General features: G+C 37.8%; 1 non-coding gene across 1 annotated transcript in view; it reads left to right on the top strand.

The window, feature by feature from the left end:
• LOC112532525 overlaps positions 1 to 22,420 on the top strand; it is a 243,058-nt gene extending 220,638 nt beyond the window's left edge. The window contains exon 15 of the transcript XR_003075402.3: positions 675 to 22,420. This is a non-coding gene — a transcript (uncharacterized LOC112532525). The remainder of the gene's footprint in view (positions 1 to 674) is intronic.
• Positions 22,421 to 24,046: the final 1,626 nt, after the last annotated feature.

Below are 24,046 nucleotides of genomic sequence, written 5' to 3'. Positions count from 1 at the left end.
ATGCTCATGCTCATTAAATCTGTCACTAAAACCAGAGCTCCCTTGGAACAAGACTGTTGATGTTTGTGCGGAATGGACATCTGAACTGAAATGGCAAAAGCTAACTCTTCTTAGATACTGAGCATCCTGAGACCTGCTTTAGTCCCTAGAAGTTCTGAGTGATAAATACTTCATGCAAGCATTGAAAAAAGATTATTGCAAAACCTACTGAAGTCTAAAGACTATCATTTATTCCAGCAGGCATCAGATCAAGCCCAGTGTGAATGAGTATCAGAGTATGTCTACATAGACTTTTGCAGGCAGAATAGAAGTTTCTCGGCCCAAGATTTGAGCCAGCTGGATGTATGACAGCTCTAAACTGGAAGCCATGTTACTGCATTTAGTGTGGAGCCCAAACTAAAGCCCCTGCTGAAAGACAGAAAATATCAATTTGTGCTAAGCAGCGTGCTCATCCAAGGATGCGTAGAGTGAATGCACATATGCTCAGAGTGCAGACAGAATGATTTCATGCTTGCATGCAAAAGACCACGTAGAAAAATGTCCTGAAAGGGGAAATGCATCTAAACTCTGATGTGAACATTTAAATATTCTCCCCCGTGGACCTAGGGAAACTGAGGAAAAGAGGTAGATGGACTTTTTCCTAACACAATTTTTCCTGGTTTGTTTCTTTTCAGATGGCGAGACAACAGATAGCAAGAGAGGCCTGCAGATAAAAAGAAAAAAATATTAATTAAACTAAATTCCAAAGCCACAAAATGATTGACTTTCACTGGCATGGGCTTTGCAATCCCCAAAACAATACTTTAAAGTGTTTAATTTTTTCACATCAATTTTAATTAAGCTCTCATTAGGCTGTTGTGCCCCTAGAATTTGGCAGACAAAAGAAGCTGGCTTGTCCAACGAGTTTCCCAAGCTTGCACAGCTCTATTCCTAAGGAGATTTATCGCATTTTTTTCCTCCCCTTGAAAGAACCTTACATGAACCAATTCAAATGAAAAACACATGGACTAAAAAAGACTTCATCATGCCAGATACCTTTTTATATCCAAAGCAGTGAACTTGTAGTCAGTTTGTCCTTTCATGTGTTGTTTTTTCTGGCTTTGGGACCTAAGAATGATTTTTTACTACGTGCAGTAGTAAAACAACATATTATGCAATTCTATTTTTCAAGGAGAACACTATGTAATTCATAGGCTTTGCAACGCCACATTTTCTGTTCAGAAATACATAAAGTGACTTATTTTCCCCTTATGGGCAGACATCAAGAAATTTATATTCAACAAATGATATTCCAGCTTACCTAACTTGATTTTTTTGGAGTTTTAACTATTTCAAAAGTGATTGCATAATGTAAAAACAAGCAGCTTACAAACTGCATTTTCATCTCTGCTGTTGAAGAACTTAGCAGGTGTGACAGGTGAAAACACATCATAACTTGACCTGATCACAGCTCAATGGATCTGACAACAGAGAAAGACCTTTCCATGAAGTCCACATCATGGATTAGCAGATTTGTTAAAATAATTTGTCAGAAATATACTCGCTGGTTTTGAAGATGGTAACATCTTCCAAAGAAAGCTTTCATAACGCTTTTGGTTTCTTACAACCAGTCTACAAAAGATGGGATGGTACAATTGCTAAGAACTTTCTAAATATTGATGTCTTTAGCTTCAAATAAACAACAGTAATTCCAGAAGCTTAGCCCTCTAATCCTCCTCTGGATTTATTTGTTGTCTTGTATCTCTTAAATATACAATAGTCAATGAATATATAGCGTCATGTCTGCAGGCTCTCATCTTGATGGGTTATTTTAACCACACAAATATCTGTTGGGGAAAACCATATGGGAGTCTGCAAGCAATCCTGGAGACTCCTGGAGTGTGCTCAGTATAACTTCCTGGTCATGATATTAGACAAACTGGGAAGAGGAGAAGCATTACTGCACCTGGTGCTCACCAGTGCAGAGGAGTTCATTAAAGAAGTTAAGAATAGAGGCAGTCTGGTCTGTATTAACTGTGCCCTGGTAGAATTTGTGATTTTGAAGATGATGGGCCTGTTACATTTGTCAGAAGAGACAGGCCAAAGAGAGTGCACCCCCTCTGATAAGAAGGGAAAACTGGCCACAACAGACATGGAGAAGGCTTAGATATTCAATGAATTCTTTGCCTCAGTCTTCTGGAGCAGCCCAATCTTCTCATATCTCTCACATCCCTGAATCTCATGTGCCTGACCTTTTGGTGGGGGCTGGGGGAGGAAAATCCCTTCCTTCTAGAACAGGTTGAGAGAATTAGGGCTGCACAGCTTGGAGAAGAGAACATTCTGGGGAGACACGAAAGCAGCCTTTCAGTATCTAAAGTGAGGCTGTAAGAAGGAAGTGGATGTTCCATTCCTGGAGCCATGACCCCCTTCAAGGTCAGTCTGGATCAATCTCTGAGCCACATAATTGAGATGTGGGTACTCCTGTTTATTATATTAGCCATTAAAGGTTCTTTCCATCTCAAACAATTCTATTATGATGATGACTCTACACAGTTCATATCAGTACTGTCAAAGCTGCATATCTTTTTGACAGTTCTGAATGTTAAGGGACATGTCTTTAATAATGTAGGTTAATAGGAAGCCCATGTTACTGCAGAACATATTTGGTATCCTTAATGCTGGAAAGGTTATTTCTTTATTCTTCATGGTCTCATGTGAACCTAGTGTTTATGTAGTCCCAGAGCTACTCTTGGAATAAATACCTCTCGACTGAAACTGTTGGATCTTATAGCACTTTTTACCTTAATGACAGACACATTGCAAAGATGCTAGCTGAGGCAGGGATGTGTTCAGACACAAGTAGGAAGGAGTGCTAAGCGCACTTCAGTTTGTTGCAGAGAAGTGAATCCCCAGTCTGTCTTTTTTCCTATTATTTCCTTACTTTAGGGAGTGATCTTACAATAAGTAGATAATAAATAAATAAATAAATAACATAACATAACATAAGAGGAGATATGGCATGAGATGAAAAAGATACATATCACTTTGCATTTTTCTTCGTCCTTGTTATTGGGAAGGACAAATATAATAATGTGGCTAGCAGGAAGAGGGTATATAATGGGATTGAGTAATCTTCTGAGAGACAAAGGTGTATTTCACTTGTTGTACTGTCCTCTAATGATGTACTTGTGTTCTTTCAGCTTTTATCCCTAATCCCTCCAATTCAGATGGAGCCTGTAACTTCTCTTGCAAGCAGACCTTCCTTTCTGAGGGATCGCTCATACCTGTTCTGCTCAAGGGCTATTGCAGGTTCCCAGTTGGAGATTTTTCATGTTTCCTATGATAATGCAGTCTCATGGACACTGGTAATACAAATGCCAGTGGCATTTAGTAATGAGAAAAGCCAAGGTTATTGTCCAAGTGAAGTGAATGATTTAAGATATGTCGCATTAAGGTGTTATTAGATGCTTCAAAGTATTCTATGCCATACATACATGAGGTAAGAAGCCTCCTGGCATTATATCAGACTTCACTGAGCTGTGGCATTTTAAATCATTTGAAATGCAAATATTCTATGTATTAAGACTCACTCTTTTTACCACAAATATCAGTGATTATTTTGATCAGAGAGGAAGCTATTTGAGCTCTGCTGTCTTTCAGGGTTCAAATAGGAAAGGTCAAGTAGCTTAGGAAATAAATACAAAGATGAAGAGAAACCGATATATCTTTACTTCCTTTCATTGCTGCTACACTTCTTGCTAGCTCTAAGAACTGGGAAGTATGTTTTCTCCCTTTATAGGTTTATATTACATCCCCTTCACTGTGATACGTCTATGATTTTGGGAGGCAAGATGGGAGGATCTTTTGAAATGAGTCATTAATTCAGTGACATTTTTATGTTTTTGTGTTATAAAGATCTCCATACTCTTTCAGACTTTGGAATATTTGGGAATTAATCTGAGTAACAATTCAGAGTGACTTCTGCTCTACATATTCTGTATGCTGTTTGTTTTGAACACTGATAATGTGTAAGGTATCTAGTATCTTGCCCAGACACGTTATAATTCCTTTTCCCTGACTAATTGAGCATGATTTCTTTGATCAGTCTGCTGCTCTGGAGTCTTTGTGTGAATTTCAACTTCACTTTCTGGAAATATTTTGCAATATTTAATTAAAATTTACAGTGGATATCCCTTTTTGCAAGCCAGATTGCAAGAATACTTTCTGGGTGAGACTACGTGGAAACAGTACGAATAATTTAATTTGACAAGTCAGGAAGATTTTTGTGGAAAATTGGAAGTTTTTGCCTACTTCTGCTTCACCACGGTGTATGTACAGTGTTGCTGTTAGGTGCTCAATAGCTTAATTTACTTTCTAAGTGTATTTCTAAGGTTTTTCTTTTTTTTTTTTTTGCCATTTTCTGGATCTTAAACAAAGAAAATGTTCTAATTTAATTGTAAAGAAGTTGAAATAGTTAGACAGTACCTCTTTGTCACCTTTTCTTTGAGACAGAGTGGAAAAATAATGGGGATGGGAAAAGTGCATTAGAAATATTACATGACTGGGACAGTTGAAGATTTGCATTGCAAATGCTACTTCACATTTGCCGGGGAATTCACTGAAGACTGTTCTAAGACAACTGCCTATATAATGGCTATCATGTGCAACACCAAGGAAAGGAATGGGACTGACAGAATTGAGAAACGTTAATTGTCGACACGTGGGTTGCTTCTCAGCAGACTTTATCTGTCAGTATAACCCTGAGGGCTGGAATAGGCATGAAGTCAGTCTCCCATCATCAGGGAAAACATGCTATTCTGTCCTTGATACAGCTTGAAGACTTCATTTGAAGCTGATCTTATGTCTCTAGGAATCTAGAAGAAATGGAGACAAGATCAAGAAATGTCTTTGCCTAGACCACCAGTTTCACCAAAGGGGAGAAATTCACTCTGCATCTCTTAGGGTGACTGGGCTGAGTAGGTTGCCTCAGTGATGCCCTCAGTCTGAAATGTGCAGACTGTTTTCACAGCTGATGTCCAATGACCACACTAAGAACATGGCTGGAGTAATTCCAGACTGGGAAATTTCAGGGGCTTCCATATAAAGAGGGTAGTAAACCTTTTCCCCCAGCAGACAGAGAAAAATGTACAGATAAGACACATAGTTTTCATTTGCCCAATATACCTTATGCAAGCTGAGTTCATTCTGAGTTAGATGACCACTTCAGGTGGCTAGAGGGAATAATTTCATTGTGCAAATTCCCTGTTAAGGCTTTCCAGTTATATTTTGTGTGTGAAATGAAAGTACATCTGTGTTTAATTTTACCAGTTTGCCATACATCATAACCTCAGAAGAACTCCTCAACATCATGCAAATTAAAAGCAAGAATTCTGATGATTTGCATACATGTTTTTCTGGGTTAGACATTACATTGGAATGCATTGGCAGTGAGTGGCTGTGACTAATGTAACAGGGCCTTACATTTAACATACTGCATTATACAGTTTTATGCACAGTAATGTAATAATTAGTTTGTCAAGATATCATGTTCATTTCAGATTTAAATATGTTGCTCTCTGCTGGTCAGTTTTGTGAACTACACATTTATTTAATATGAAAACTGCCCATCCAAGTTGTCACAGAGGTGAGACTTCAGGTCCCATTGTACAAACGGAATCCAGGCAGAGGTCTTTTTTGTGAGAATAAGATGTACATGCAACAACAAATCACACTGATCTCATTCTCTCTTTTCCCTGGCAGAAGTTAGTCACAAAGATTCTTAGTTCTTGTTCTATAAAATTCTGCTTGGCTTACCATTACTCCATCCTGTATTTGGAGTTTTTTGGAACTTTTGCTCCAGTTTCTCTAGCAAAGCCTGACTGAGATTTAGTGCAAGTGAAATGCCAAGGTGTTCAGCATTTTCACAGGTGCAGTCCTCTATACTGCATGTATTATAAAGTTTAGGAAATTGTCAGTATTTTTAGTATAAAAGTTTTGGTTCATACCTGGCATTTAAGTCCTCTTCAGACATCAGTTGGCCAAGTTCTTGGGATCTTGTTTTACCTTAAAACAGATGAAAAGAAGCCTAGAGGCAATACAATTGGACCATGCAAAAAAATTTTGTAGTACAGTACAAAGAGTGGTTGTTTTTGATTCTTTTTCTCTGTGCTTCTACTGCAGCCACTACACAAGAGGCAACAACTTGTACACAGATGCACAAGTTCTGATGGATATTACTTTTAAGCTATTTTCATCTACTAAGTTAGGCTGCATATTGTAACTGACTGTAGTACATGTAGCGTTCTCTTGTTGATTATATGAAATACAGTGACAGTTATCACAGAAAGTTTTTAGTTAATCAGAGGTGAAGTTTTCAATGTAATTATTGGGTAATATAAATATTCAATTATGATTTTTTTTAATCTTGAATTTGCAGTGAATTCTAGTATCTACTTTAATTCTGTACTTTAAATACTGTTAAAACTGTATGAATTATAATCTAAATCTTTCCTCTCTTTATGTTCCCAAGTACTGAAAACATTAAGATCTAGATCCTTCGTATCTGATTCTATTGAGGTCGCTAGCAAAAGCTCCTTGCTGAGTTTGCTTCATCATAGATGTTTGTTGTGTGGACTTGCAGAAGTCTTCAAATACCTCTTGGTCTATTTTTCCTTCCCAACAGACAGTTCCTTCAAGCCTTCTGAGTTTAATTTTAATTATATGCTTTGGTTGCTGCCATAAAACGAGTTAGTCTTGGCCCTGATGTCATAGATTGTCAGGAAACATTTTATATGAAGAATTGACATACAAGCAGTATATGATATCACTTGGGAAAAAGTTGTTCTGCAGTTCTTACTCAGGCATTATTTCCATTTATTATGAAATCATTGCCAAAGTTTTCCAATACTGAAAAATCAGGGCTCAGGAAGAAAATATATCATGAGTGATCAACAGTGTCTACTTACAGCAGACAAAGAGTTTATTTGGGGCTGTAAAATAGGGGCACTTTGGAAAAAATTCAATACATTCATTGTGTGAGAATTCTCAAATCAGGACAGAGTGTATGCCATGCAGCTTTCCTTTAGCACCACTGAACTGCAACTCAATGAGAATTTTGGAAGAGATTTTTCTAAGAACCCAGGTAAAATGTTTTTAATATTTTGATAGATTATTTTTTAAGGTAGTCTGAGCCATTTTTTTCTTAAAGTAAAGGAAATTTAAATGGATGAGTTCAAAAAGTGATAGCCAGATTTTTATGCCCTGTATTGAAACCTTACAATGGAGAGGTAAACTTTGTCCTTATCCAGACTTATCCAGAAAAGTTTGCTTCAGAAATAAGCTATACTTCCTGAAGCCTTTCTTGATGTAGCTAATTAGTAATAATACACAGATAAAATCTATGAAAGAGGCACTGCATAATTACCATCGTACCCTCTAATATAAGTATGCTGAACTGGATTATAGCAGCACAAAACCATTTTCTTTTTTAAAATTATAACTACATTACTATGAGAAAACTGGTTAAAAGGAAGTTCAAAAGGAGCAGCTAAAAGGACAGTTTTTAGTAGCTTACATGGATAATGTTTAAAACCACCACATCAGAGGAACGCTGTTAATTAAACAGAACCATTCAATGAAAGCCCAACTACAAAAAGGAAAGGATCCAGCTTCGTAAAGTAGAATGAAAGATTAAAGTAGCTGTAAAATATATGTCCTCCCAAAAAGGTGGAAACCATATCCCAGTGGGAAAATTTGAAGAGTGTGAGGGCTGCTTCAAAAGAAATGCCTTCTACTTAATTATGTTGGCTCACATCATCAGAGGTGGATGTTGGTGGTATGGCAGTAGAGGGTGAACTGTCCCACCAATTTTTCATTACATTTTGTTGTAGTGTGACAGATGGCAGCAGAAGCTGTCTGATAAAAATGACGTCTGACATGGAAGTGTGTGTGAAGCAAAAGTGTGTCACTGAATTCCTCCATGTGGAAAGTATTGCACCCATTGAAATTCACTGAGGCATAATGAGCATTTATGGAGACCAAACAGTGGATGTGAGCACATTGAGGTGGTGGGTGGTATGTTTCAGCAGTGGTGAAAACATTGTGAAAGACATATTCTGGATGGCCATGCACAACTATAATGCCATGAAACGAAGAGTGTCTCCATCAGTTTATCCACACAAATCGGTGGATTACAAAAATTGTTTTTGGAAGTGAATATCAACTTCAGTGCACTGGAAACAGTGCTGACGTTGGAATATTGCAAAGTTTGCTTCAGGTGCATCCAATGAATGCTCACACAGGAACAGAAAGAACACCATATACAGGTTTGTCAGGACTTATTGAACCTATATGAGGCTGAAGGTGACAATTTCTTTAATCACATCATTGCTGGTGAAGAGACATGGTGTCACCACTATGAGCCAGAGTCAAAACAGCAGAGCTGACGTACAAATTCTCCATTGAAGTAGTAGTTCAAGATGCAGCACTCAGCAGGTAAAATGATGTGTCTTTTAGGATGGGAAAGGGGTGATCCTTCTGGATTTCCCGGGACCTGGACAAACCATCAGCTGATCAGTGATCACTACATTGCGACACTAAGCTGAAGGCTTGAAGTTACAGAGCCAGACCAGAGAAGATGACAACCTTTCTCTTGCAACACAATAACTCCAGGCCCCATACCAGTTTGAAGATTGTGGAGCACACTGACAATCTTGGCTGGACTGATCTATTGCACCCACACTTATAATCTGGATCTGGCACCTTCTAACTTCCATCTGTTCAGGCCAATGAAAGACACACTACACAGACAATATTCTCCTAGCAGTAATGCCATCATAGCAGATGTGAAACAGTAGGTCACCTCTGCTGGTGCAGATTTTTATGAGTGCTAGTGAAAATGCATGGCTAATGGTGGTGACTGCAGAAAAAATAGTGTTCTGTAGCTGAGAATTTGCTCTATCAGATAGTTTAATTGTGCTCTTTGCATATGTTGTAGTTTCCATGGAAATAAATAGGAGGTGTTAATTTCTGAGGGACCTATGTACAAAAACTTTACCAAATAAAGAGTAAAGCAACAATAAAAGTGTCCAAAAAAGACTGAGGTGTGATTGTTAAAAATCACAGAGTTAATGCAAAGTTGTGAAGAGCAGGGAATCTGACAGAATTTCTCCAGTTTATGAATGAGTACAAAAGAAACTCTTCAATAAAATGAACCTATATGGAAGTTACTGAAATTTTCCATTGTCTATTATGATAGAGAATCTGCTTTGGACAAAAGCTAAGAGCAGAGGAGAAATCAATATGTCACTTTAAATGTATACATATCTTGAATACCATGTGTAGATCTGGTCTTTCCGTATAGTAGAATTAGAACTAAATTAAATGAAGTCAACCTAGAAAAGATACAGAGAAAAGCAAGAGTAACCAGATGTTTGGAATAATTTTTACACAAAGAGAGAAAGAACAAACAAAATAAATTTTCAATGTAGAAAAGAAATATCTATAAAATTATGAACAATGAAGTAATAAGTAGAAAAACTGCTGAGCATTTCCCTTTGCACAGGAATATAGGGTTGCACAAGTTTCAAAGCTGTGAAAGTAAATAGCTTTATAAATACATTCTACCTACTTAAATATTTATATTATGCAACTTACTGATACATAATATCATAGAGGTCTATGTAAGTTCAGAAAGAAGTCCGTGTAAGTTCAGAAAGAAGTCCATTTAAGTTCAGAACCAAGCAAACAATATTAACAAATAAATATTCACAGAGCATACGCTAATTAAACATGGCATCTATATCAAATCATCAGTTCAGGAAGTTCATAAACTTAAAGGAGTATGTAAAGCAGGGGAAATACAATTATGCTAGTAACTGTATTGGTCTTTTAATTTTCCTTTATCAAGTCATCCATTTCTTTATCACTAACAGCAGCAAGTCTATTAGTGATCAACATCTGTTCTCCTGTGTGTTTGTTGCTAAAAATACACATCAGTAAAAATTTTGATGGATATACAGAATTTCTGGATATTGTCAAAGTTGGAATGTTTGATTGGGTCTAATACTGACGTCATATTTTTTCCTTCATCCCCCAGCCTTCCTCGACATTTTGCCACAAAAATAAACACCTCATTCAGTCAACTATGCTTCATGAAACTACCAGGATTTGACTTGTTCTTTGCTCTTTTTTTTTTGTCTATACTTCTTGTTTTAAGTGGGATTTTTGCCTTAAATTTCTGTTTCCTGCCTGAGTCAATCTACTTTCCCATCCAGAAATCTTCTTTTAGTGTCTAGCTGAGGTAGCTTCTAACAGACTCTTTTGGAGGACACACAGAGCCATAATCTATATGTTGTGGCCAATATTAAATCTAATACAACCTCAGCTCAAGCCTTGCACCCTCTTCTCTTTCCCAGTGTTCATCTATAAGCAGCTGGAATCCAGTTCCACATCTGAAAAAAATCGTCCTTGTCCCCGCTAAATAATAAATATCAAATTTTCATTGTCTGGGAACTCACTGCCTAACTTTTCACTTCACCAAGGCTTCTGTATTCCTGGAGCAGGAGAGAGCCCTCCACCTGGCAGAGCATTTGCCAGGGTCGTGAACATGAACTCATTGCTTCAGACAACATCTCTCAGAACTATTTTAAAGATGTTTGCGGTGTCTAAAAACTGATTTTTACTTTTTTGTTTTGTTTTGTTTTGTTTTGTTTCATGTATGAGAATGTGCATGTTTCCCATAGGCTTAATCCTTTTCTCCCTCTGCTTGCTTCCTTCTGTCCTTGGATTAATTTTGTACACTGCATCTGATATGCTGCTTGACAGTCACCATTGCATTTCCTGGCCCAGCATCATATCTTCAGGCACTTATGACATTGGGCCATTTTCTGCTGACAACCTGATGTAAAATGAGCTCCTTCACATGGAAACAGCCCTCAGGAGAGCAAGTTCCTTCCAACTGGCTTAATATTTTGTTTACTGAAGCAGTATGATTGTCTCTGTGTTATACTCACATATCTTGTAATTTTTCAATGCTGCCTCTATTATTTTGGGTGATTTCAAAGTTTTGGGCCAGGTTAAGTTCTCCTCTGCCAGCAGTCAGCCTTTGAATTCTCTCCTTATTAATACCATAAACCAATTTATATTATAGCATGCCCTCTAGGACATTTCTAAATGATCAACATTCAGTCAGCCTTCGTTCTACGACACAGAGTTGCAGTTTCTTTTTGCCTCTCATTTTATTACGAAATTTAACACATCCTACAGAAACACTTAGCTATCCTGAGTGAACTTGTAAGATCTTTTGCAAGTCCTCTAAATTATTACTGCAGAAAACAAAGCTGGGATAAAGCTTGTCCTGGGGCATCCTTCTGCTGGGAGACAAGAGCAGTTTTACCTGATTGAGCTGTTGTTTTTCTGAGACTGTAACAAACCGTGTAGGAGGAAGTTTTACTGGTATTGATTAAAAGCTTTTCTTTATCTGTAAATCTGGTGTGCAAGAATAGGGCAACCACAGCTTGCATAATTTGCTGCCAGCCTTTATTTGCTTCACTGTTTGTGTTCAGTCTTCCTAAAAAAAAAAAAAGACTATTCTTACAATTCTTACTTCCACTACCCAGACCAGTTTTGAAGTGGGATCAATAAGTTATAGTCCAAAACTGTAGGTTAGATGTCATACAAACCTTGGCTGCTCAATTTGCTTACGTATAGGAACAAGTTTGCTCCTCTGAATCCTGACTGGTTAATGGTGATTACTGCAGAATCCCAGTTCTGGTGCCTTTCAGATACAGCTCTGAGCATGGCATCTCAATGTGTCCCTCTCTTGGCAACTCTCCTCTTCGGAAAGGCAAAGATCGCTTTAGTCACAAAGGACATAGATATGACTGGGACAGAAGCTTGGATGACCTGATTGTCATTGCCCAAGTTGGGTGCCTTTAACAGTTGCAAACAACAACAACTTTAATGCTTTTAGAATTTCTGCTCTCTACACTATTGTGAGCAGACTGTACATTTGGCTGGATAATTTTTGTATCTTCTTTGGCCTTGGCTTTTTCAGCTTCCCTCTTAATGAGTCAGAGAGGCTTTACCAAGGTTTTTGTATCTGGTATCACAGATGTAACAGAACTCTGGGGAGATGACATATTTTGGAGCTGATTTAGACTTGGCTTCTCAGGGAAACGTTTACTGTTATGATTTTACTTTGTAACTTAATACCATTTTCATATTCAGCTCTGAACTCCACCAATATTAATGAGCAAAGCTTTTCAACCTCCTCAAGAGATGCAGCGTTAGCAACATTTTATGTACAGCAGTTAAAGGATAAAGCAGTGAAAATAATTTGCTCACAGAGTTCATTCTAACCTGGACTCCCCGTTGACCACCAGACAATGCACATCTCTGTACTCTGTAGGTACCTTGCAGCTGTCTGAAAAACCTTGTCTCCTAGAAACAATGATGCTATCAAACTGCATGAGGGAAGGTGGCAGATGTACTACAAAATCAGACCTGGGCAGATGAGGCTTTGCCTTCTTAATGGCACTGATGAACTCCAATCTTGTACTGTTCTTCTTCTCACTGTTGCACGTGGATTATGCATGCTGAATTAAATGCTAATTAAACGAAATGTCAAGATCCTGCATTAGAATTACTCACCTTGCATGACTCATAGTAGATCTCATTTTGAAAATTTATTATTATGAAAAAAAAGAGTTCCTACAGGAGTGAAACTAGGATCAGCTGCATACAACATCTTCATCAATGACTGTAGAAGGGAATACCCAAGAAAACCATCAAGCTTGCAGCTTATGTTAAGCTTTTTGAGATCATCAAATGCCCCACTTGTAGTGAAGAACCTCACTAAACTGACTGAGTGGGCAGGCTGGAGGTAGGGATGGAACAGCAGTGTTGAAAACATTAGGTTGGACATCAAAGGAACAGTAGTTGAAAACATGCTTACTCAATGCTGAGTTTCAAACAGTCAGCTACTGTTCCAGAGGGAATTGGAGTCAACACTGACAATCCTCCATAACCACTAGTTCAGTATATAGCAGACACATGAAATAAAACAACAAAATGTTAGGCATCACCAGGAAGGAGAACTGAGAATGAGGCAGTGTCATTTTTGTTGATGCATTACCTGTGAGTACTGTGTTCAGTTTTGGACTCTGCATGTCATAAAGGGCTTGGCTGAGTTAGAGAGGTTACAAACAAAAGCAAATAAAACGAGTAGAAGGATGGAACAGCTGCCATATGGAGGAGAGGAGAAAGCTGAGGTCAGAAATACTATGTAGACAAAATTCTGATGGGGTTTCTGTCCAAGGACTCTGTGAATTTGCCTGTAGACAATGCTCCATGCAAGATTTCAAATGATTGCATTAAGCTTGCCCTAAGGTTGATTCCTTTATTCCCAAATTTTGTTGTTGTTGTTGTTGTTTTCCTTCTTTTTCTTTCTTTTTTTTTCTTTTTGTTTTGTTTAGTTTATGTTGCTGTTTTTTTGTTTGTTTGTTTGTTTGTTTGTTTTTTCCTTCCTTGATTTGCCTGAGATAGAAAAGGCTTATGGGATTTCAGGCAGACTTCATTCCATCAAGGTAGCTAGGTAGAATGAAGGTAGATTGGGAAAGTAGAATAAGAATACATCAGAAGAGCAGTGCAGGTATGTTAGAGCACTGCTGAACAGAGCTGCCAAGAGGCATGTGCTCTGAAATCCTCCAAAAGTCATTATGTAGTACTGTGATAGCAGATGTTGTGCCAGGTGGATTGTGAGTCTGAACATCTAAGGCATTTATCTTACTCTTTCTCAGCAAAATTAAAGCAAAGTTTAACTCGCTTCCAATAATTACTTTGATCAACATTATGTATGGAGAAGTAAGGTTGAAAGAAAACTTCAATGAGGAATTTGAAGTCTCTTCAGTGAGATGGTCAGTCTTACTCAAGGATCCTCATACATCATGATGGAGTAAGGACAGAAGATACTTATTTATTTTGACTTTCTATTATAGGTGATTCGTTCATTTCTGATATGTTACTCAAGCTTGCCTGAACACTATGAGTCTGTGGTTCTCAATGGAAGGTGGCAAAAGTGAAAGTATAGATAGCATTGTAGGCTGTTGATTTGGGAATAATCAAACAGGCAACTAGCAGAAGTCCTGTAGTGCCCTATGTTCAGAAGTTGTGAAGAAACTATGAGTAACAGAGTGCATTATGGAGGCACTGTGGATAACTGCAAGAAAATATAACAAACAACAAGAAAGAAAATCTCCTCCCCTCTGCTCAGGTTTCTCTTTGTTTAAGTGTAGGGATGGAGTATTGGATCTTGTACAATGGTGTTCAAGTCATTGATGATCTGTTGACCTGGGAGATGGGAGGATGAACTGTCTTGGCCCTATGTCATCTGCTGAGCAGTTCTAATCATAGAATCATGGACTTGTTTGAGTTGAAAGGGACCTTTAAAAGTCATCTAGTCCAACTCCCAGTGCAATGAACAGGGACACCTACATCTAGATCAGGTTGCTCAGAAACCCACTCAGCCTGACCTTGAATATCTTCATGGGTGGGGCATCCATCACGTCTCTGGGCAACCTGTTCCAATGCCTCACCACCCTCACTGTAAAAAACCTCTTCCATATATCCAATCAAAATCTCTCCTTTTAGTTTGAAACCACTTCTCCTTATCCTATCACAACAGACCTTGGAGTTTTCTCTTTTCCAGGCTTAACAGCATCAGCTTTCTCAGCCTGTCCTTGTAGGAGAGGTGTTCCATCCCTTGGATCATTTTTGCGGCCCTTTTCTGGATGCACTCCAACAGGTCCATGTCTCTTCTGTACTGAGGAGTCCACATCTGGATGCAGCACTCCAAGCGTCCTATCTCTCAGGCATGTTGACCACACCACACAGCTTGGTGTCATATGCAAACTTGCTGAGGATGCACTTGATCCCACTGTTGATGTCACTGATGAAGATATTCAAGAGCATTTGTCCTAGTACTGACCCTTGAGGGACACCACTCATCTCTAATTTCCATCTGGACATTAAACAATAGACCACTACTCTCTGGGTATGATCTTGCAACCAGTTCCTCATATCCATATCTTTCCAATTTAGAAAGAAGGATGTTGTGGAGACTGTGTCAAAGGCCTTACTGAAGTTGAGATAGCTGATATCAGTGGCTCTGTCCATTAATGCAGTAACTCCATCACAGAAAGCCACTAGGTTGGTCAGACAGGACTTACCCATGGTGAAGCCTCACTGGTTGTCTCGTATCACCTCCCTATCTTCCATGTGCTTAAAATCATCACTGTTGCCCTACCTAGACTTTCTTCCTGCTGTATTGCAGCAGACTTGACAGAAGCCCTATCCACACAAAGACTTGATGTGATCTTTCCTCATATATCCTACTTTTTGTACACTCTGCAATTTAATCATTATGCTTTATTGCTATGAGAGAATGGACACGTGCTGCATATACTGGGATGATTCACCTTCTCTTACAAATGTTATTGCAAAAAGGATTCAATTTCATAATTCTTCTGAAGATACAAACAGTATGGAGAACGCCAGATAAAAAAATGAAAGGTGCCACATGAGCAGAAAATGATGTTTACCTTTTTTACAGACAGGCAGCACTGAAACGATCATCAGGCATGTACAGTGAACAGTCACTGTTGTTCATATTTATGATAGTGAATTAATAGTGAATTGCTTTGGTTCTCAGGTTCTGATCAACTTTTCATTGAGTATAAGTTGAAATGAACTGGAAGATGTTGTCAATAGTTTGTATGGTCTCTAGCATATTTTTTTTTTCCCTTGTAAATGTGCTCTCTTTTTCTATGGCCCCTGTATGACAACAAGAGTACAATTTGCTTAGATTTTTCCTTGAATGGCTGATAGCAATCAGACCCTTTGAACAATCTATGTAGGTCATTGTAAAGCTAATTAATCCTGCTTTTCAGGCTGAAAACTATTTTCAAGGAAATATGTTCTAAAGCAGCTGTCCCAGGGATTTTAAATAGGTTATAATAATAGTGCATGTTTAGTGCATTACCACTATTTCTAGAAAATAAAATTGATTGAGATTCATGACTGAAACAGCAAAGCTGAGAGTGACGTAATTCAAGATAACAATTTCTAAGCAAGGAAAGGGAAATTAAAAAGCTAATCACTCTTATGTTTCTGAATGAGCAATGTTAAAGAAAACCAGCAATACATGACAAGATGTCTGAGGTGGTATTTTCTTTGAGAAGGGTAGCATCTGAGCCTCAAGGAGGAGTTATTATTTCAGTGAAATAGATTTGCCAGGTTCAACACAAGAATATCCTAATCTGTCAAATGCTTTTCTTGTTACATTGTTATCCAACTTAAATAAATTTAAGGGCTCTGTGGATTCAGAAAAATATAGGCTTTGTGCCATGCTTTTGGTTTTAACACTGATAATGTATAACCACTTTATTTAATTTTTCAGAAAAGAGTATTTTTTTCCTCAGAGCATTGAAGCATGGCACTGAAGCATGGAGGCAAGAAGGAAACAAATCTGTGAGCTTCCACATATTGTTCCTAGGGAATTTGCTCCTTCTGAGTTTGCCCAGTGTTGACTGTTAATGTCTGTTGGCATCATCACCTGAACCCAGGCATCATTAAATTTTCACTCATTAAAGAATCTGCAATGGTTTCTTTGTGCTGTATTTTTCAAACTGTGCTCCATGCATCACTAGTTGTGTTTAATATGAATACTAGTCTGTGAAATTAGAAAGAAACCACACATACTCCCCAAAGTACCAAGCAAAAGTTCCTTTCATTTTGTAATATATGTACATTTAAACTTTGGACTAATTTTTAGTTGCTTGTAAATGAAGACAATGGTGGGAACGCTTCAGTGTTAGTCTGTAGATTTTTATTTTTTTTTCTGAAAACACTGTCATGGTCATTCAATTAAATGAAGTTAGGAAAAACTGGCCTACAGAGTGGATCTTTAAAATGAGGTTATCATTATAACACCTGGAGCTGAGAGATGTATATTTTTAAGAAGTAGATCAGACTGTCTAAGGTGTTAGCCCTATAGATGCAAAATGAGACTAGAGAAGAGATGTTTCCGTAGAAAATGAAAAATATCTTTCCCACTGTCTAACAGTGACTACATTGGCTTCCATAAAAACCTTGAGATGACATTCCAAATTTATAGGTGAGCAGAAAGCCACTTATGAATGCAGCCCCCCTATTTTGCCTGTACTACTTCTCCTGCAATGTTATTCTGAACCTATCCATTCCTTCTGTCTCTGCAATATTGCCAGGAGAGGAAGGGTGGAAAGTTTCAGGGCTCTTTCAAACGTCTGATGTCACAGTACAAATTGAGGTTTGATCATATTTCCCTTGAACTTTAAATTTGACAATTTGAAGCATTAAAAGTTTGGTGTGACAGAATAGTTATAGAAAGTAAACTAAAATGCTTCTCAAAGTGTTTCGTGTCTGAACAGATGCCTGAGCCTCGAATGAAGAAAGCACACTGTGAGCTGTTCTATTCAGTGATGTTGGACAATGCCTCTTGCTCCTCACACTTTGAATCTGAGCTCCCTTTCTCCTTTTCCTGAAGACTTCCATGCTGTAGCTCTTTTCCAGGAGCTGTGAGTGCCTGTCCCCTTCCACACTCAGCTCTGATGACAGCAAGGTGTCCAGGGTGACAATCATGAATTTATGTTCCTTTACATTCATAGCTCTCCCCAGCCTAAATATCTGTATGTCTGTCTGAAGGCCCTGAATAGCAATACAGTGAAGCCCAAGACAAGCAACATCACCATATTATTTTGTATTTTCAAAAGAAGATTGATCTAATATTCTGGACCCAGCACCTTAGTTCAGAAAGTTCTTTGGACCATATTCTGTCACCTGTGTGGCCTTTCACCCATTCCGTGGCTGCCCACAACTACAGTGAACTGCACAAATACCCCCAGGTTTGAGGTACACATTTTCAGTCCTACATTCTTAAAAACCTCAAATTTGTAAATCCAGGTTTCATGGTGTCACCTAACTCATGCTTATAGTTAGAAGTCTAAGCCCATGAGACTGGGCTTAGAGAATTTTAGATATGACTGTAGAACATTTTGCCTTTTCTAGACAAGCTGATTTTAGGCATTGTCATTTCACCCCTCTCATTTGCTTACAGTCCCTGCTGTTTTAGAGCCCCTGATGTGAAGTGGGGCAAACCTCATCAAAATCATGCCTCAGCTTCTTCAGTGACCTGGATCCAGGTCACTTAGGTGGTCTGAACCATTTATCCACAATTTATAAAAGGCTCTAGAAAGCATTTCAGCATCGTTAATTTGCACAGATGGTTGAACTGGAGGGAGTATGCAGAAGGAAAAGATAGATCCTGAAAGTATTCTGAAAGCAGTTTTTCACCCAAACAGAAATAAAGTTGTGAAGCAGCCAAATAGGAAAGATTGCTGAGGCAGCAGAATAGGTGCCAGGGTTGACAGTAAAAAATGAGTGCCATTGTGATGGAAACATACTATTAAGAAAAACAATGAAAATTTTTTAAAGAAATAAGTAAAAAAAACCACAAATTTTCAACTCCCATCTCTACTTTCTAATATGTTCCTCACTCAGCAAGACCTTGGATTCAGCTTCTAGTGCACTGCTTTTCAAACAGATGCTAGTGATGAGCACATCTTGCTCTCTATAAGCAGGACAAAAGGAACATAAATCACTTAGCAACCTAACGTAGATATGGCCTCTGGAAAAAAAAAAAAAAAAAAGACATTCTGTTTGAAGTGTTACAAAACTACTGGTTAAAAGAAGTGACATGAAGACATGATGAAGGTCCAAATTCTTTAAATTGTATGTGAATTTATTTAAAAATGACCAAATTTGTAATTTTCCTCTCCCATGAAAGCTGGTAAAAGGAGTTTGATAATCTACACCTGTAAAGCCATTACAAAAAGATTGCCCATCAACTGGAAACACATGGCAGTTAGAACCATAGGGACTTTCTAGTCTCAAATCCCAGTCTTGTGCTACTGTAGACAGCCATGTCTTAAGTGGTGCCAACAGCTAGTTTATCGATGTCGAGGAACTATTTTGGGATAGTTTTCCTCTGCTGAGTCTCCGTAAAATCATTACAATACATATAAAATTATACAAAACCATTTTCCTCTCCAATTGAAATCACTTTAGGCTCCTCAGGTGATCATTAACTTATATATTGATCAGCTCTGTTGAGAAAGGCATAGACTGAGTTCTAGCAATGCCTAACAAAACAGAAAAATGGATGTTACAAGAGGGATACAGAGCACTAGAATTGCAATCATAAAGTAACTGCAATTCAAGTTTGCTCTATGAGATTACTATAAATTCCTACAGATTCAAGTTTTAAATATGGCTTACTCTAACTTCAGTACACTTGAATATACCTGAGCATTTACGCACAAACTAACTGTTCAGTTTGCACCATAAATTGGATTAATGTGTTGAGCTTTTCAAATCATAATGATTGAAGTGACAGTGATAATTACAAGTATTCTAAAGCATATGACAACATAGTTCCATTGTAATTGTGGTGAGGAAAGTCTTGGCTTTTGCAAATGCAATACCAAAGCATCCATTGTTCGCATTAAGCTTGAGTTTTCCTTGCTATAAAACATGACAAGCAGTGTCCTGATAATTGTTCATTATCTATTGACTGGGAATGTTTTGTTTAGCAGGACACACAATGAGGTCCTTATACTTCTTCACTGTACTCCATGTGCCACTGGAGCACAGACATTGGAAGTATATGTCAGATTCACTGTACGAATGAGCTGTTGATCTGGTAATGGTACAGACATTTTGTGCTTTAATGTGACACTCAAAACATGCTTTAAAGGAGGTACTAAAACAGAGAATTACTGTTTATTGAGTAGGTGAGGAAGACAATTGTAAGTATGCTGTATGAAAAAGATTGTTGTGAAGTTATGTAGAAGCCAGACAATTTCTGTGATTGTCTAATTCTAATTTTCCATTTCTTTGCTGTCTGATGAGAAGTTGGACCATAACTTGCAGAAAATCTTGTCTCTTGTTTGAAGTAACATGAAATGTTTGTAGATTGCAGAAATAGTTGTAGTTATATGTTTAATGTCTTTTGATTTCAGTATCTAGTGGATAGATAGAAGGCCTCAAAAGAAAAAAATAATGAACAGGCATCCCTTGAGAGATTCCAGTATCCCTATTGTAACAAATAATTTCTGAAGTGCTTTCTGAAACATTTGTTTTTAAGCAAATATTAGAAGATGTACATGTACAACAAAATGAGTCAAAAGAGTCATTATATTGACAACAAAACTCCCTTAAAGAATTAGTTTCAGCTTTCTGAAAGTAGGAAAAGTTCATGTGACCCAGCCATACTACAAAGATTACTAAAGAAACTGAGTTTTAAACTCTTACAACTCACACTGAACTCATTCTATAAGACAAAATAGTACTGGGAGTACTTGCAGGCACTGTAATTCAACCCACAGTTTTCATTCCCTCCATCTCTTTCATTCCTTTATTGTATTATATTAAACCAAACAGATAATTTAAGCAATTAAAGACAAAATAATTTTCCTGGCCTAAAAATTACACTGGTTTCATCAAACTTGTTCTAAAAAAGCAGGAAATTTGTCCTAAGCACTGTCCGTACTTGATTTAAGGTTTATATCAAAATTCAGCAGTGTGATATTAGTATAATATAGAAATGGTTGTACGGATTAGAAAGGATAACATTAAAGTTCCAGAAGATTAAAATATTTACTACTTGACTAAGGCATACATAATTAAGCTGGCACCGCCTTACTACAACTTCATATTTGAAAGTTTAGTTTTGGAAAGGTTTTAAAGGATTACTTTTATTAAAATATCTCGGGTTGCTAGAAATAGACCTTATGGCAGACTAACAGAAAACCCCATGCAAGGTCACATACTTCCTACTTCTTGAATAAAGAAAAGCGTGTTGAACTTCTTTGCCAAATTCCCGCTTTTGTGCCTTTGTTCTAAATAAACTCAAGAGTGTTAGGGAGCTCATTTCCAGGGCCTTTCTTCTTCTTGCATCTCTACACAGATTAAGATTCCATTTCTAAAAGCAACAGATAATTGGGGATCTTTTGAAATCAAGTACTTGTATTTTCTATTTTTAGTCTCATTAATAATGATGAACTGAAATTCTTTCCAGAATTTCACCTCTTCAGCTTAGGAACGGGTAGTCAAAACTTGCAATAACTACTTGGTTTGTGTTTTATGTTAATGGCTGAACAGCCTTGGGAAAGGAACAGCTTGCTAGTTTAATTTAAGCTGGCAATATTTCCATGTCCTATTTCAGGTGGTAGGTACTGTAGCAACCAAGGTCATGTAAGAAACTTCCAGCATATGGTAACAGCTGTGCATGTGCTAGCAGTATTTTCTGTAGATGGTTTATTCATCATTAGATAATAGTCATGATTATTAAGGGACTAATTGGACCTTTGAACAGTTCATCTTGGAGAGTGGAGGAATTAGAAGAGAAAATTGTTGTGCAGCTTAGTGGGGTATCTGTATTCAGCTCCTTGCCAACTCTCAGGGTTTTTTTTAATATAATAAAATATTTTCTTTCTTTATTTGCCTTCGGCCAAAGTGTTTCTTCATCTCCTTCTAGAAAGAGGATGTAATTTCCATCTTCCAGTTTTTCTAAATACTAGTGTCATCTTTCTGCAATATATAGTGCTACCAGTAAATATCTGTGTTGCGATTATGATATTTAAATACTTGCCATACCATACAGTTCATGACATCATAGTGAACTTATCCTCATACAGGGCAGCTTTGCACATTTGTAAAAGGTCGAAGGGACTGGATATTTAATCAGGGTACACAGACAATTGAGCATTATTCTCTACCTTTCAATAATCAGCAGGACACATTCTGCTGATCCAAATCAAACAATAAATGAGTCCATTTCCCAAGAAACTAGGAGGCAAAATTTTACCAGACTAAAGAAGGTTGTAAGGATTCCAGAATCATTACTACTCCTTACCCCAGAGCTATAACATGCTTTAATCTGGAGGGTGTGATATGATGGTGTGAGAGATTGAGAGCAGAGGTTACATAGAATTATTCTGATCATGCAGCCAGAATTATATCCTGAAAGACAACAAATCAAACTAGACATTTTAAACTGCTTTTCTGTCTATTGTCAAGTAGACAAGATATATGACTCTTCCATTGATTTTGGATGTAACTTTTGAAGACTGAAGTACTACACAGGAGTATATGTGACAGAATTAATCTCTTACAAGATGTATTGAAAACCAGTGTTAATTTTCCTCAGTGTTCTCTTATGGACTTGGAGCATTTTATCATGACATAATATTCATAGAATCATAGAATCATAGAATCACCGAGGTTGGAAAAGACCCACAGGATCATGCAGTCCAACCATCCACCCATCACCAACAGTTCTCACTAAACCATGTCCCTCAAAACAATGTCCAAACATTCCTTGCACACCTCCAGTGTTGGTGACTCCACCGCCTCTCTGGGCAGCCCATTCCAGTGCCTGACCACTTTTTCAGAGAAGTAATATTTCCTAACATCCAGCCTGAATCTTCCCTGGTGCAGCTTGAAGCCATTTCCTCTAATCCTATCACTAGTCACATGAGAGAAGAGGCTGATCCCCAGCTCACTCCAACCTCCCTTCAGGTAGTTAGAGCAATAAGGTCTCCCCTGAGCCTCCTCTTCTCTAAACTGAAAAATCCCAGCTTGTTCAGCTGCTCCTCATAAGGCCTGTGCTCCAGACCCCTCACCAGGTTTGTTGCCCTCCTCTGGACACACTCCAGGGCCTCGGTGTCTTTCTTACAGTGAGGGGCCCAAAACTGTACAGAGTACTCAAGGTGCGGCCTCACCAGTGCATATTCCTAATAACAACAAGAAAAACAGTAGGAACAGGCTAATAGCTGTGTCTGTAAAGATTTAGAGGACCCAATAACATCTTATCCTTCAAGGTTGCATCAATTTTTAAATATATAAAGTCCTGAAACCTTTCAGTACATGACAGTTCCCTAACATAGAACTTAGCTCCAAAAAGACATGCACAACAATTCAGCTATTAAAAAAAAAAAAAAAAAAAAAAAAAGGAAAAGAAAAGAAAAAAGAAAAAAGAAAAGTGAAAGAAAAGGGAAGGGAAGGGAAGGGAAGGGAAGGGAAGGGAAGGGAAGGGAAGGGAAGGAAAAAGAAAAGGAATAAACACCAGTTAGTCTTGCAGGATTTCTACATTACAGTCTGTTCCTTTACTTCCTTTCTCTGGAAATGTGTATTCCTTTGTTTCAGCTGCAGCCACAGAAGAGGCTAGACTAAAAGGATACTGATTTCTTACATAATAAAAAATTTTTCACTATCTGATCTTTATTCTTTCTAGGCTGGTTTTGCAAGTTATTTAAGGACACCTTAAAGTTACAGAATTCTAGGGCACTGCTGCAGTAGCCACATCTCTAAAGTTATACATTGGATAATTAGCAAATAGTATGGGTATGAGAATGGTTACCACACCAGCTTTGAATATGTTACAATCAATATATTATATCTCATTCAATCGTATACCTGTGACATAAGGTTTTGTTCTAGTAGCTCTTCTGGACAGTGATCCATTGTCAGAAGGTAAGGTAATATTCCATCCTACAATTCCCTTTTAATCAAAGTAAGAAATACATTAATCATCTTGATTCCCTCTTCTCAGATATGGAAAAAGAGACATGCTATATACTTACAGTCTGTCTGTACAGTCTGACTTATGTGGACTCTCATCACAGTTGAGGAGAGCAACTACCCAAGTGAATTGTACTGATGAAGATATTCCAATTCTTAGTCTAAACTAACTGCAGTTGCAAGAAGTCAGACAGGTCTGCAGTGAACCACTGCCTGAAGGGACACTCTGCTGCAGTCTGAGGAGGAGACTGTCCTTCTCAGAAAAGCTTTCTTGCAAACATCATCTTTTCCTACTAGAAAGCATACACTGCCTTGCCGAACATTATTCTTTCAAACCTACCTCTATAGATTTTATGAATTAACGTGGTGTTCCATTTCAAACATTCCTTTT

The sequence above is a fragment of the Gallus gallus genome, chromosome 5 (assembly GCF_016699485.2).
Source record: "Gallus gallus isolate bGalGal1 chromosome 5, bGalGal1.mat.broiler.GRCg7b, whole genome shotgun sequence".
Classification (NCBI taxonomy): domain Eukaryota; kingdom Metazoa; phylum Chordata; class Aves; order Galliformes; family Phasianidae; genus Gallus; species Gallus gallus.
This window is presented reverse-complemented; position numbering and strand designations above follow the sequence as displayed.